Source organism: Podarcis erhardii, assembly GCF_964252035.2.
Source record: "Podarcis erhardii genome assembly, chromosome: 6".
Lineage (NCBI taxonomy): Eukaryota > Metazoa > Chordata > Lepidosauria > Squamata > Lacertidae > Podarcis > Podarcis erhardii.
Window position 1 is genome coordinate 98,263,905 of NC_138510.1, and position 13,267 is coordinate 98,277,171.

Genomic DNA, 13,267 nt, shown 5'->3' on the forward strand with positions numbered 1-13,267 from the left:
GAAAAACAACAAATCCAGTGGATCTGATGGGATACCTGCTGAAATCTTCAAAGTGGGCAGAATTGAACTTACACAACAACTTCACAAACTCATTAAAAAAAATGGGAAAGAGAAGAAATCCCAGCAGACTTTAGAGATGCCAAAATTATCAATCTCTTTTAAAAAGGTGACAGAACTGATTGTGGAAACTATCGAGGCATCTCTCTATTAGCTGCGGCCGGCAAAATTCTTGCAAGGATCTTAGCAAAACGTCTCTTAACAATATCCGAGGTGACCCTTCCTGAATCACAAAATGGTTTTCAGCCTTCTAGGGGGACAGTGGACATGATTTTCACTGCTCAACAGCTTCAAGAAAAATGCAGAGAGCAAAACCAACCTCTGTATATGGCGTTTATTGACCTGATTAAGGCTTTCGACACTGTAAATCGTAATGCCCTGTAGACTGTCCTTCTGAAAATTGGCCGCCCAGATAAATTTTTAAACATCATTTGGCTCCTCCATGATAATATGACAGCAACAATCGCAGATAACAATGGCTCTCAAATTGAAACATTCGCAGTGGGATCAGGTGTTAAACAGGGTTGTGTTATTGCCCCAACTCTATTCATTATTTTCATTGACATGATCCTACACTTTGTTGAAGGGAAACTCCCCACCAGACTAGAAATCATATATCGAACAGATGGAAAGCTCTTCAATCTGAGCAGGCTGAAAGCAAAGAGTAAGGTTACCGTAACTTCCATCATAGGGCTTCAGTATGCTGATGACAACATAGTGTTCGCACGCTCAGAGGATGACCTCCGAACCATCCTATATTTGCAGAAGCTTACGGAAAGCTTGGCCTATCACTCAACATCTAAAAAACCAAAGTGCTGCACCAACAAGTACAAAACAACACCTCATCAGCGCCACAAATCCAACTCAATGGTGTAACATTGGAAAATGTTGATCACTTCTCCTACCTAGGCAGTTATCTTTCCACAAGGGCTGACATTGATGCCGAAATCCAGCATCGCCTGAGCTCTGCAAGTGTGGCTTTCTCCCGATTGAAGTGCAGAGTGTTTGAGGACCGAGACATTTGCAGGGAAACCAAAATGCTTGTTTACAAAGCTATTGTACTACCAACCTTACTATATGCTTGTGAAACATGGACCACTTATAAACGCCATCTCCAACTCCTCATAAGATTCCATCAACGGTGTGTCCGAAAATTTTTACACATCACTTGAGAAGACAGGTGAACTAATATCAGTGTACAGTGGTACCTCGGGTTACATACGCTTCAGGTTACATATGCTTCAGGTTACAGACTCCACCAACCCAGAAATATTACCTCAGGTTAAGAACTTTGCTTCAGGATAAGAACAGAAATCGTCCAGCAGCGGCGCGGCAGCAGTGGGAGGCCCCATTAGCTAAAGTGGTGCTTCAGGTTAAGAACAGACCTCCAGAACGAATTAAGTACTTAACCCGAGGTACCACTGTACTGGAAGAAGCAAAGATCACCAGTGTTGAAGCGATGATTCTTCAACATCAACTTCGTTGGACTGGTCATGTTGTGCGGATGCCTGATGATCGTCTTCCAAAGCAACTACCGTATTTTTCGCTCTATAACACGCACCTGACCATAACACGCACATTGTTTTTAGAGGAGGAAAACAAGGGAAAAAACATTCTGAATGAAACAGTGGATGTATCATTTTTGGGCTTCATGCTGTGGCCACAGACATGTGATCTGATGGTGAATTTGGGGTGACCCAATGCCAAAATCCTGAGAATTCCTGTGGATCCATGCTTTGTAACCACGTTTTTGCACCATTGCAGCCCCAGGCAACAGTGGGTGCGTGATTTTTTTGGTGCAGGCTGTAGCCATGGACATGCTATGTGATCTGATGGTGAATTTGGGGTGACCCAATGCAAAGATCCTGAGAATCCCTGTGGATCCATGCTTTGTAACCACGTTTTTGCACCATTGCAGCCCCAGGCAACAGTGGGTGCGTGATTTTTTTGGTGCAGGCTGTAGCCATGGACATGCTATGTGATCTGATGGTGAATTTGGGGTGACCCAATGCAAGGATCCTGAGAATCCCTGTGGATCCATGCTTTTTAACCACGTTTTTGCACCATTGCAGCCCCAGGCAACAGTGGGTGCGTGATTTTTTTGGTGCAGGTTGTAGCCATGGACATGCTATGTGATCTGATGGTGAATTTGGGGTGACCCAATGCAAAGATCCTGAGGATCCATGTGGATCCATGCTTTTTAACCACGTTTTTGCACCATTGCAGCCCCAGGCAACAGTGGGTGCGTGATTTTGGGGGGGGCAGGCTGTAGCCATGGACATGTTATGTGATCTGATGGTGAATTTGGGGTGACCCAATGCAAAGATCCTGAGGATCCATGTGGATCCATGCTTTTTAACCACATTTTTGCACCATTGCAGCCCCAGGCAACAGTGGGTGCGTGATTTTGGGGGGGCAGGCTGTAGCCATGGACATGCTATGTGATCTGATGGTGAATTTGGGGTGACCCAATGCAAAGATCCTGAGGATCCATGTGGATCTATGCTTTGTAACCACATTTTAAGTGGGGAGCGAAGGAAAAACAAAGAAGGGACATGAGAGGGGTGTGCAGAGAAGCAGCTGGCTAAGAATGCAGGAGAGGGATTTAACGGGTTGGAGGAAAGAAAGGCAAAAGTTTTCCCCCACCCAAGCCAGCCAGCCAGCCAGCTCTCTCTCTCTCTCTCTCTCTCTCTCTCTCTCTCTCTCTCCCTCTCTCTCCCTCTCCCTCTCCCTCCCTCCCTCCCCTCTCTCTCTCCCTCCCCCTCTCTCTCTCCCTCCCCTCCCCCCTCTCTCTCTCCCTCCCCCTCCCCCTCTCTCTCTCCCTTCCCCCCTCTCTCTCCCTCTCCCCCAGCAGCACCGGAGCTTGCCTGGAGGGGAGGGGCTTTCCCTGCTCTTTGTTCCGTTTCAGCAAACACAGCAACGAAACAGAGGAGGGGGGGCAGTAAGACCCTGAGGCAGAATGCAGGAAAGCAGCCGCTTCCTCTTTTCAGTTTTCCCTTCTCCGTGAAGCGCCGCGATTTGATTTTTGCCTGATTTTTCGGCTCCAGGGACCACACATTCGCTCTATAACACGCACAGACATTTCCCCTTCCTTTTTAGGAGAAAAAATCTGCGTGTTATAGAGGGAAAAATACGGTACTCTATTCCGAACTTAAATATGGAAAGCGCAATGCTGGTTGTCAACAAAAGAGGTTTAAAGACTGTCTCAAGGCAAATCTAAAAAAATGTAGTATAAACACTGGGAAACACTTGCCTATGAGCGCTCCAGATGGAGAACAGCCTTTACTAAAGGTGTCATGGGCTTTGAAGACACTCGAACTCAGGACGCAAGGGAGAAACGTGCTAAGAGGAAGGCATGCTTGGCAAATCCACACCGTGATCAACTCCCACTCGGAAACCAAGGTCCCCACTGTGGAAGGCTGTGGGGATCCAGAATTGGCCTCCACAGCCACTTACGGACTCACTGTTAAGACCATGTTTATGGAAGACAATCTTACTTGGCTATGAGGGATTGCCAAAAATAAAGAAGAAGAAGGTAGGCAACCCCCGCTGAGTTCTACAAGGGCAATACTAGGAGGAAGCAAACAGGCAAAGCCACCTCTGGACTGAGTTTGGTTTGCCCAAATGGACCAGTCTTCACTGCACAAATCACTACACTAAATTGCACCTGTGGGAACTGTTTTCTGGCCGTGGGGTCATCAGCAACTACAGGCAGAAAGCATGATGGTTTTTTGCTGCTGCAACCCTGTGCCCACCTGGGCAGTGGCGTAGCGTGGGTTGTCAGCACCCGGGGCAAGGCAAGTAATTTGTGCCCCCAACCCGTGGATTTGCGCCCCCTAACCCTAACCCCCAGATGTTGCGCCTGGTGCGGCCGGCCCCCCCCTGCACCCCCCACGCTACGCCACTGCACCTGGGAGTCAGCTCCTTTGAATACTGTGGGACTAAAGCCTGTGCAAACATTCACAGGGTCGGCTCTGTCTGTTAGTGCCTTTAAATCAACGCTTTTTTGGGGGGGGGGCTGACCAAACCTCGGAGTACAAATGGCCAATGTAGCTTTTGGTCTTGCCTCTTTGCTGTGGGTAGATCTGGGTCTGTGCCTCAACTGCCACCGAGGGCAGCTCCTCAGAGGCAGCACTTTCTCTTGTTTTGGCAGGACTTCATCTTTTCATTAACACGCTGACAGATATATGCTGTCACTGCATCAGTTGTAATGACAGGTATCCAGTTACCCAAACGTAGCCTTGAGGTTCAACTTTAATTGAGAAGAAGTTGTGTCAGTGGCAGAATAATGTGATGGAGAGTTAGCAGTTAGCTAGGAGGCTCAGCTCTGGATCAGGACGTCCTGAGTTCAAATCACATCCCTGCCATGAACTCCTTACATGGTATCACGGAAGCCACTCTTTCTCACTGCCTGTGCCTCCTGTAATACGGATTACTGAGATAATGTTATGTTTTAAACATTTTCCCAAACTAGTGTGCAGATGGTAAGTATTATTAAAAAGGGAGGAACTGGTGTTATTTAGAGGGAGGAATGAATGCTGGGAAGAGCAGAGAGAGAAGAAACATCCTGGTGCACTTACAGCAGCAAAAAGATGCCTCCATCTGCCCTGACTCTGCCACATCGGTCTCAACAGCCGCAGCAGCAGGTGCTGTAACTCTCCAGCAGTTTGACTCAAGAGGCAGCTCTTATACTTGAAGAATTTTTGCAGGTAACCCCCCAACCCCCCGAAAGCCACCAACAAGCCCCACATACCCCATTAAAAATATGGGAGGGGGCAGGGGACCTTGGTGGGCACCAAGGGGAGGCAGCAGAGGATGCCAAGGTACCATACAGGAATGCCTGGAGTTGTATGGGAAGCTCTTCCAAACATGGATATCACTGGTGGAAAATGCCTCCACTGCTTAACTTTTGTGTGGAGAGAAGGAGGGCTGTTAAGATGGCCTCACTCATTTGTCGTGGTGAGTGGGCTTGCACGTTCCTATGACCCTTGTGAGCGAAGCTGTCACGAGTCTCATACTCCCAGCAGGGTCACCTAAGGTGTTAAGGTCAAAGGGGAGGAGCTAGAGAAAGAATGATCCTAGAAGTCCTCAACCGCAGAACAGGCGGCTGATAACAAGCGGTGTGTTATGACGACTGTGAAGGCGGATGAAGGCTGCAGCAGACAGGAATCTACCGGTCGTTGTGATACTCATGCCATTGGAATAGTCTTACTACGAAGACTATGCCTTGGTCAGCATGCACTGATCTACAAACATAAAACAAATTCACGCACAGGCTTCTTCCAAAAACTGTGTTTATGGAAGACAATCTTACTCGGCTACAAGTGATTGTCAAAGTTAAGATGGCCAGGAGGAGAAAAAGTTGACATACTGAATTTGACTTGGGACAGTAGGACAAGGCAATTCCTGCATGAACCAAAATTTGGCTATCCCAGGCTTATGGGTCTTGGTGTTTCTACTGTATGTTATGCCAATGAAAAAGTTTTCCATGAAAAAGTACCCACTTGCCTTCATGTAGAATATTTATTTTTGTGTTTTAAAATTCTCAATACTGTTAATCTTCCTGACTCCTGGCTGCATTTTCTTCCCTCCTGCTTCTCAAAGACTGGACAGCACATTCTTCCCAAGCTCAGCAGGCAGTCTGTTGAGCAGGAACTGAGCGTCCTGTGCTCATGCCGCCTGCACAGACGTGCCCCTCCGGCTTAGCTATCTCCGCTTCCCTGCTCCAACCTCCCCTTTCAGCAAACTGGGAAACAAACACCAAGAACAAATAAAGCTTTTCCCAAGCTTTGCCCTCACTGGAAAATGGGTAGCTAGCTGTGACCGTTGAGTTTAGCGTAGAAAGGACTCCCTTGTGGTCTAGTTATCTATGAGGGGCTGGAAGACCCAGGCCTCAGACACTTTGGGTAATGAGTCTAATGAGCAACGTTATTTTTCTAGAAAAAGAGGTACCAGAACTCACTATGAACGCCTCCCTCATCTCTTAGAATGGTAATGGCACCCACCTGAGAGGGGCCGGGACTGAGTTCCAGGGAGTTCCCCCTGGGAAAAAGGCCTGAATCTAAGGCACAGAAAGTGCATGTAGATGTGGGGTAAGGAGGAAGCCCACATTTTCTCCCAAGGGACAGCAGTCTGTTGCCTGAGCCTCAGAAAGAGTCTCACAGCTGACTGCCCCTTGAGGCTAGGAGGCCTCATGCCCAGAAGAGCCAGAGCAAAGTAAAGTCTTCCTTGTCTTTGTCCCATGTCAGAACATCACAACACTGTGCAGAACCTCTTCGATTTCTGTTTCCAAAGAAGTACAGAAAAGCAATACCACCAAAGGAGTGGACTTTGGTAATATGGCACCCTGGGTGGGGACGGAATTTGGTGCCCTCCCCACTCTCACCTTCTGTTCTTCCCATTATTATTTTGCGCCCCCTTAGCTCAGCACCTGCACCACCCTGAATAGGGTCCTGGAGTTCGTGGGTGGATGTGAGCTGCAACCAGTCCCTTCTTAGCACTTTGTCAGTAGCTGGGCTGTCTGAGAATTATTCTTCCTTCCCTGCCCCCTCTTCTTCACTTCCCAACTGCTCTGGATTAAAAAGTCCTGCTTCCAATTTGTGAACTCTTCTGTAATCTGCCTTCAGTGGATTTATCTTATTAAACTCATCTTTGCCCTGTCCATCAGATCACTCCATGATGTCATTGCCGAGACTGGAGCACAAAGAGGGGGAATAGAAGAAGTATAATACCTTCTCCCTGTCTGTCAAGAGTCTAATACTCTTGCAGATCTGCCAGAGCAACGCCTAAATTAAAAAAAAAAAAAAACTTCTCAAAAATGCATTTTATTCACCCAAGAACAACCGCTTGAATATGAAGTCAGGATAACGTTCAGCTCCTTAGGGGTTTGCGTCAGCATGTGTAATAAGTAAACCATCTTGGAAGGGACAGAAATAACATTTGGCCTGAGCAGAAGGTTTCAGCCAAGGATCCCAAATCATACCTATGCCCACCCTCTAATCCACCTGGCAGGCTTCCAAATGTTCAGTACTATTTTTTATTTTATTTTAAAATATCAGACAGTGCATGTTACGAAGGCTCTAAAGACAGATTCTGAATTACAAATCTGTCTTCAACATCTGTAATAAACCAAAATATATGGCTTTCACTAAATATTACTGATATCCATACTTATTCAGTAGCCCAAATTAAGGCTGTGGTAATGACTCCACCTCACTCACAATTCACTACACTAAAATTTCCAAAAGTATACCAACCTCTGTGTCTACAATGTCTATTTTCTCTGGTCTATTTTCTCTACAGACATGTTAACTAACACTGGAGCATATTCTACCAAACACACCTTTTCTAGGCATAATACAGTTGGACTTAATGGGGAACAAGGTCTCTCCTAACCTGGCTCACCTACATGAATTTTACAATTCAGAAATATCCACTTTGAAGAGCAGTGTATGAATTGTGAAAATGCACCATGTACCGGTATATTTGATGTATACATTGAGATTCCTGTTTACATCTGCCAAGGAGACAGGCAAGGTATTGTTATGAGTTTTCTGGGGGGCGGGAGGGCTGAATGCCTGGGTCCTCTTCTAATTCTTGGAACAGACAGCCCAACATACTGGTGAGGTGATAGTCTGGGTGGTGGGCAATTAAGGAAACAAAGGAAGGGGCTCTGTGTGAGATGACAAAGGGGTGGGTACTTAGAAGGACAAAGGCAGAGTGGAGAGCAGAGAGTTGTGAGCTAGAAGGTAATAGAAAAGCGGCAGCCTGGGAAACAGCAACACATAAGTTGGTGAATATTAACCCTGAAATTCAGGGTTATTAGAGCTCAAAAGCAACGGCACAAGGATGCAGCTAATTTCAAAACACAGAATCAGCTCCGGGTGCATAGACAACCTAAACATGTCCCAATAATATGCCACATGCAAGTAAATGTGCATCAGTGCTCTTAATATTACTGCAGCAATAGCTAGGTGGCAGCAAGACCCATGAAGGGCAGTAAACAAACAAACAAACAAGCATTGCACATGCGCAGGACCCACTGAATCTCCATCGCTTTCCACCCACCCTAGTCTCTCACTCTGGGTCAGCAAACGTTGCCTTCTAAGCTCAGTCTCCTACCTAGGGCACATTCCTTCAGCCTTCGGCCAGGCTTTTGACCTGGTCTAGACGGGTCAAGGTGTGTGTGCTTGGGAAATCCTATTCACGCACAGTCTTTTAAGTGTGTTCAGTTGAATATGTGTAGAATCAATGCACAAAGATCTGGGAGTAGCCCCACACACTGGGACACTTGGAGGAGGGCATATTCCTCTGCCCACTTTTAACCCTTGGTGCGCAGGCAAATACCTTATATCATCAGGGTGTACCTCTCTGTCCTCCTTGCTGTGAATTGTACCACAATTAACTATTCAGCATTATGCAAGAAAAGCCTGCAGGAACTGAGGCTTTATATGCATGAGAGAGGATGGCGCAGTCAGTCCTCCCTCCCAGGTTACAGACTGGGTAGAGCCAATTAGTCTGGTTGGCTCCTGAGGTTATAAGCAGAAGTGTTGCAGCTATACCGACCTTTATGGAAAGCATTTGGGGCTACTACTTACTAGCTGAGCTTGCAGAGTCTCAGGAGGTGGTGGGGAGTAGGTTTGCCACCCGTCCCTTATAATAAAGGACTGTCCCTTAATCAAGGAAAAATGCTGTATCCCATAAGGGGCAGAGTTTGTCTCTTATTGGTCCCTACTCCTCTGTGTTCCACTAAATCCCGTGAGTGATGCAGCCGCAGCCAAATAGATGGCAAATAGTTGTTTTTATTGATTTAAATGAATTGATGCAAAATATTGTATAAATGACAGGTCCAAAAATGAAGTACACATGCAACCCTAGTGGTTAGATTAATTTGTCTGACTATGATGCATGTGTGTGGCATTAGCAGTTACAAAGGAAGGGATATTGGAGGCAAAGGTCTGTGAGGAATTTGTTGCTATCTTCACCCCTCTTTCTTTCTTTTTTGGCTGGGTTTCTACATTTACCATTCCTCTGACAGGCAGAAATTCAGCAGGTGAGGAGGATGCAAGTCACTGAAATTAATGTACATTGCTAACTTAAAGGTAAAGGGGCCCCTGACCATTAGGTCCAGTCGTGACCGACTCTGGGGTTGCGGCACTCATCTCGCTTTATTGGCCAAGGGAGCCGGCGGACAGCTTCCGGGTCTTCTGGAGAACCAGAGCAGCGCACAGAAACGTCGTTTACCTTCCCGCCAGAACGGTACCTATTTATCTACTTGCACTTTGACGTGCTTTCGAACTGCTAGGTTGGCAGGAGCTGGGACTAAGCAATGGGAGCTCACCCTGTCGCGGGGATTCGAACCGCCGACCTTCTAATCGGCAAGTCCTAGGCTCTGTGATTTAACCCACAGCGCCACCCGCGTCCCTTACATTGCTAACTTAGACCTCTAAAATTCATTAGATCTACACTATGACTATGACCAGTATTGGCAACAACCCATTGTAAAGGATTGAAGTCATTTCTGCACCAAGAAAAGTAATTTTTATCCCGCCCCCCCTTTCCCCTCTCCCAAGTTGTCCCATATTTTGCCCGACCAAAGGTGGCAATCCTAGGGGGAGTGTGCAAAGGGCAGCTCGGTTTGTGGGTGTGTCAGGGCCTGCTGGGGTGCCAGGGGAAATGAGTGGCCTTGAGCACGGGTAGGCAAACTAAGGCCCGGGGGCCGAATCTGGCCCAATCACCTTCTAAATCCAGCCCACAGATGGTCTGGGAATCAGCGTGTTTTTACATGAGTAGAATGTGTCCTTTTATTTAAAATGCACCTCTGGGTTATTTGTGGAGCATAGGAATTCATTCATTCCCCCCCCCCCGAAAATATAGTCCAGCCCCCCACAAGGTCTGAGGGGCAGTGGACCCCTGCTGAAAAAGTTTGCTGACCCCTGGCCTTGAGTGACCCTTTCAAATGGCACAGTTTCACTGATGCTAATAGCAATGCGCTGGTCTGTAACAGGACACTTTTTAAAAGTGGCAGAATAGGACGTGGCAGCGGCGCCAGTTATAGGGGTGCAAGGGGCTTCAGCGCCCTCAATATTTTGAGGCAGAGGGCCCAGGCCCCCCAATACAGAGGGGCCAACCTCCTCTTCTGCTGCTGCAGGGCTCCCTCCGCACCCCCCAGCCTCTGCCCAGGAGCGTGAAGGTCGCCAGGCCTCAGCGAGAAGGAGGCCAAGCGCGGAGCCCAGTATTGGGGGCAGGATGTGTCACATGACATTACAGGACCCCTCCCACGGTGCCCCCCCAACATGGGGCGCAAGTCAGCACCCTCGGGACGCGGCAAGGGACTTTGTTGGCTTTGTATGCTTCTCTTAGAGCATGGTAGAGCTGGTGTGGTGTTAGTACAAAATTTGTGCTGTATTTGATTGAGCTACGTCAGCTGTCACAAGGATTTGGTTTGTCAGCTAGTGCTGAAGAAACCGACAGCTTGTTTCCCTGTCTCTAGAGGATAATTAATAGAAACAAGACGTCATTTTGTTGTAATCCAGTGGCCAGGCTCCAGGAACAGATGTTTTCATTGTTATCACAAAACTTAAAAACCACACACTACACTTTTTATTCGTAGGGAAGTTATCCTTAGTTTCTCTCCCCAAAGGCTCCTTAACCAATGAGGTACAAGTAAAGAGACCCTAGGAAGATATGGACATGAATGTATTTGTGCATCCAAGTGCATTTTATTGCATGCTCAGTGAAAAACAGTATCTGTGAATTGTGCAAAAGGCTGAGATTCTTTGCATGGATGGTGTTTCAAAAATCTTCAGTGGTTTGGATAGGCACATTTGGTGGGACCCTGGCAATATTTTTGTTTATTCTTTATAGGCAGCTTTTTGGCACCAAACAAATAATAAAGCTTCTACGTGCATGTGTGCATGTATATAACACACACACAATAAACATTGTAATGTACACAGTACATTAAAACTACTATATCAATTATTGCCATGTGATTATACATGCAGTATTCTCTCTCTCTCTCTCTCTCTCTCTCTCTCCCTCCCCCCCCCCCCCGTGTGTGTGTGTGTGTGTGTGTGTGTGTGTGTGTATCTACTTTATGCGAAACATTGTTTGGTCCAGGTGAGCTGTTGTCCCGTGGTGGACCTCCCCATTAGAGGCTTCTGCGGTGAAGAAAAAAAATATGTCCGGAAATTGACCAACATATAAAATGCTCCTAAAGGAAGAAGAGAATCAGTTAAAGCTCAAGAGTTTTGAAGATCTTAGAGAGATCTGGTTTCAGTATTATCAAGTGTTTGATAAATTTAAATTAGATTAAAAAAAAGAGGGGCTTTTCCAGCGAAATCTCCAGACTGGAATCTGAGGTATTAAATTCAAAATGCAAAATCCTCTCCAAGGCACACTGACTCCTCCGTGACTGGGAAGTGAAGGAGGAGAGGAGGAGGAGGAGGTCACTGCATCAATGATAAAGCGGTCACAAGATTTTGGACACGTCATAACAATGTCCCAATGGGAAAACCTCTGGAAGAACATTTGGAAATTTACTACCTGTTATGCCATCAGGGAGAATTTTCTTAAAATGCAACACCAATGGTACCTAACTCCTCAGAAACTAGCCAAATTGTACAAAGGAGTAAAAAATAGTTGTTGGTGATGGAGTATAACCAGGATCCATTTATCATGTACAGTGGCAATGCAATAAAATTAAAATGTTCTGGGAGGATATCCATTCAGAACTCGAAAAGATATTAAGAATCTCCTTTAACTTCAAACCACAGGCATACTTATTGGGTATTATTGATACAGACTTTCTTAATAAATTTAAGGATATTTTCCTCTATGCAGCGCTGGCAGCAAGGGTTCTTATAGCCACAATGTGGAAAAGTGAGTGGGTCCAAAAAATGATTGACTATGCTGAATTAGACAGCCTATCTGAAAAATTAAAGAACAAACAAAGGAAAGAATTTATTTCAAAATGGGAAGCATTTAAAATATATTTGAAAATTAATAATACTGACTTAAAATCCTTTGCAGCATTTGAATAATACCAGCAATATCGTTCATTAGGTATATGATATAATACTTTTTGAACTGATTTGAGATGACAGCAATAACATGTATTGGCAGCAAAGAATGGTAATTAGATTTATGGAGTAGATGAGAAGCCGGATTGAAAAGGAAGAGACCATTACAGTTTATGGATTATAGAATTTGTATTGATTCTTTATGTAATGCCTGACTGATGATATTCTTATTATGGTGTAATACAGTGGACACTTGGGTTGCGAACGTGATCCGTGTGGGATGCACGTTCGCAACCCGCAGCGTTCGCAACTTGCAGCGGCGTGTCTGCGCACACGCCGGTTGCGATTCGGTGTTTCGGCGCATGCGTGACCGCCGAAACCCAGGAGTAACCAGTTCTGGTACTTCTGGGTTTTGGCGGGTCCGTAAAACGAAAAAACGCAACATGAAGCGTCTGTAACCCGAGGTATCACTGTATGTCTTTTTCTTGTTGTTGTTGTTATGTGTTGAGCAAAAAAAAATTTTTTTTTTTAAACACAAGAAAAGAAAAAACAAAATAAAAAAATTCCTTCCAGTAGCACCTTAAAGACCAACTAAGTTAGTTCTTGGTATGAGCTTTCGTGTGCATGCACACTTCTTCAGATACACTGAAACAGAAGTCACCAGACCCTTCTATATAGTGAGAAGGTGGGGAGGGGTATTACTCAGAAGGGTGGTGGGATTGGGTGATTGGCAGATAGCTTTGATGAGCCTGTTGACGACTCTTAACGACTGCAATAGGTCTTACAGGAAAAAGCAAGGGGTGAGAAGGTGAAAAATGGCTTTGTCATGTATAATGAGATAAGAATCCAATGCCTTTGTTCAGACCAGGTCTCTCCATGGTTTTAAGTTTGGTAATAAGTTGCAATTCAGCAGCTTCTCTTTCCAGTCTATTTCTGAAATTCCTTTGTAATAGAACAGCTACTTTGAGATCTTGTATAGAATGTCCTGCATGCACACGAACGCTCATACCAAGAACTAACTTAGTTGGTCTTTAAGGTGCTACTGGAAGGAATTTTTTTATTTTGTTTTGACTATGGCAGACCAACACAGCTACCTATCTGTAAAAAGAAAAGAAAGTGAGCTGAACGTCCTGTAACTGGTCCAGGTCCAAGAGAGGAAATGCAGAGTGGCAGAAGCAAAAGAAATG

General features: G+C 45.8%; 1 long non-coding RNA gene across 1 annotated transcript; it reads left to right on the forward strand.

Annotated features, from left to right (window-relative positions):
• The first annotated feature begins 4,484 nt into the window (after positions 1-4,484).
• Positions 4,485-5,615, forward strand: LOC309344763. Its single transcript, XR_014157870.1, has 2 exons — positions 4,485-4,681; positions 4,982-5,615. It is a non-coding gene; the product is annotated as an uncharacterized lncRNA (long non-coding RNA).
• The last annotated feature ends 7,652 nt before the right edge of the window (positions 5,616-13,267 follow it).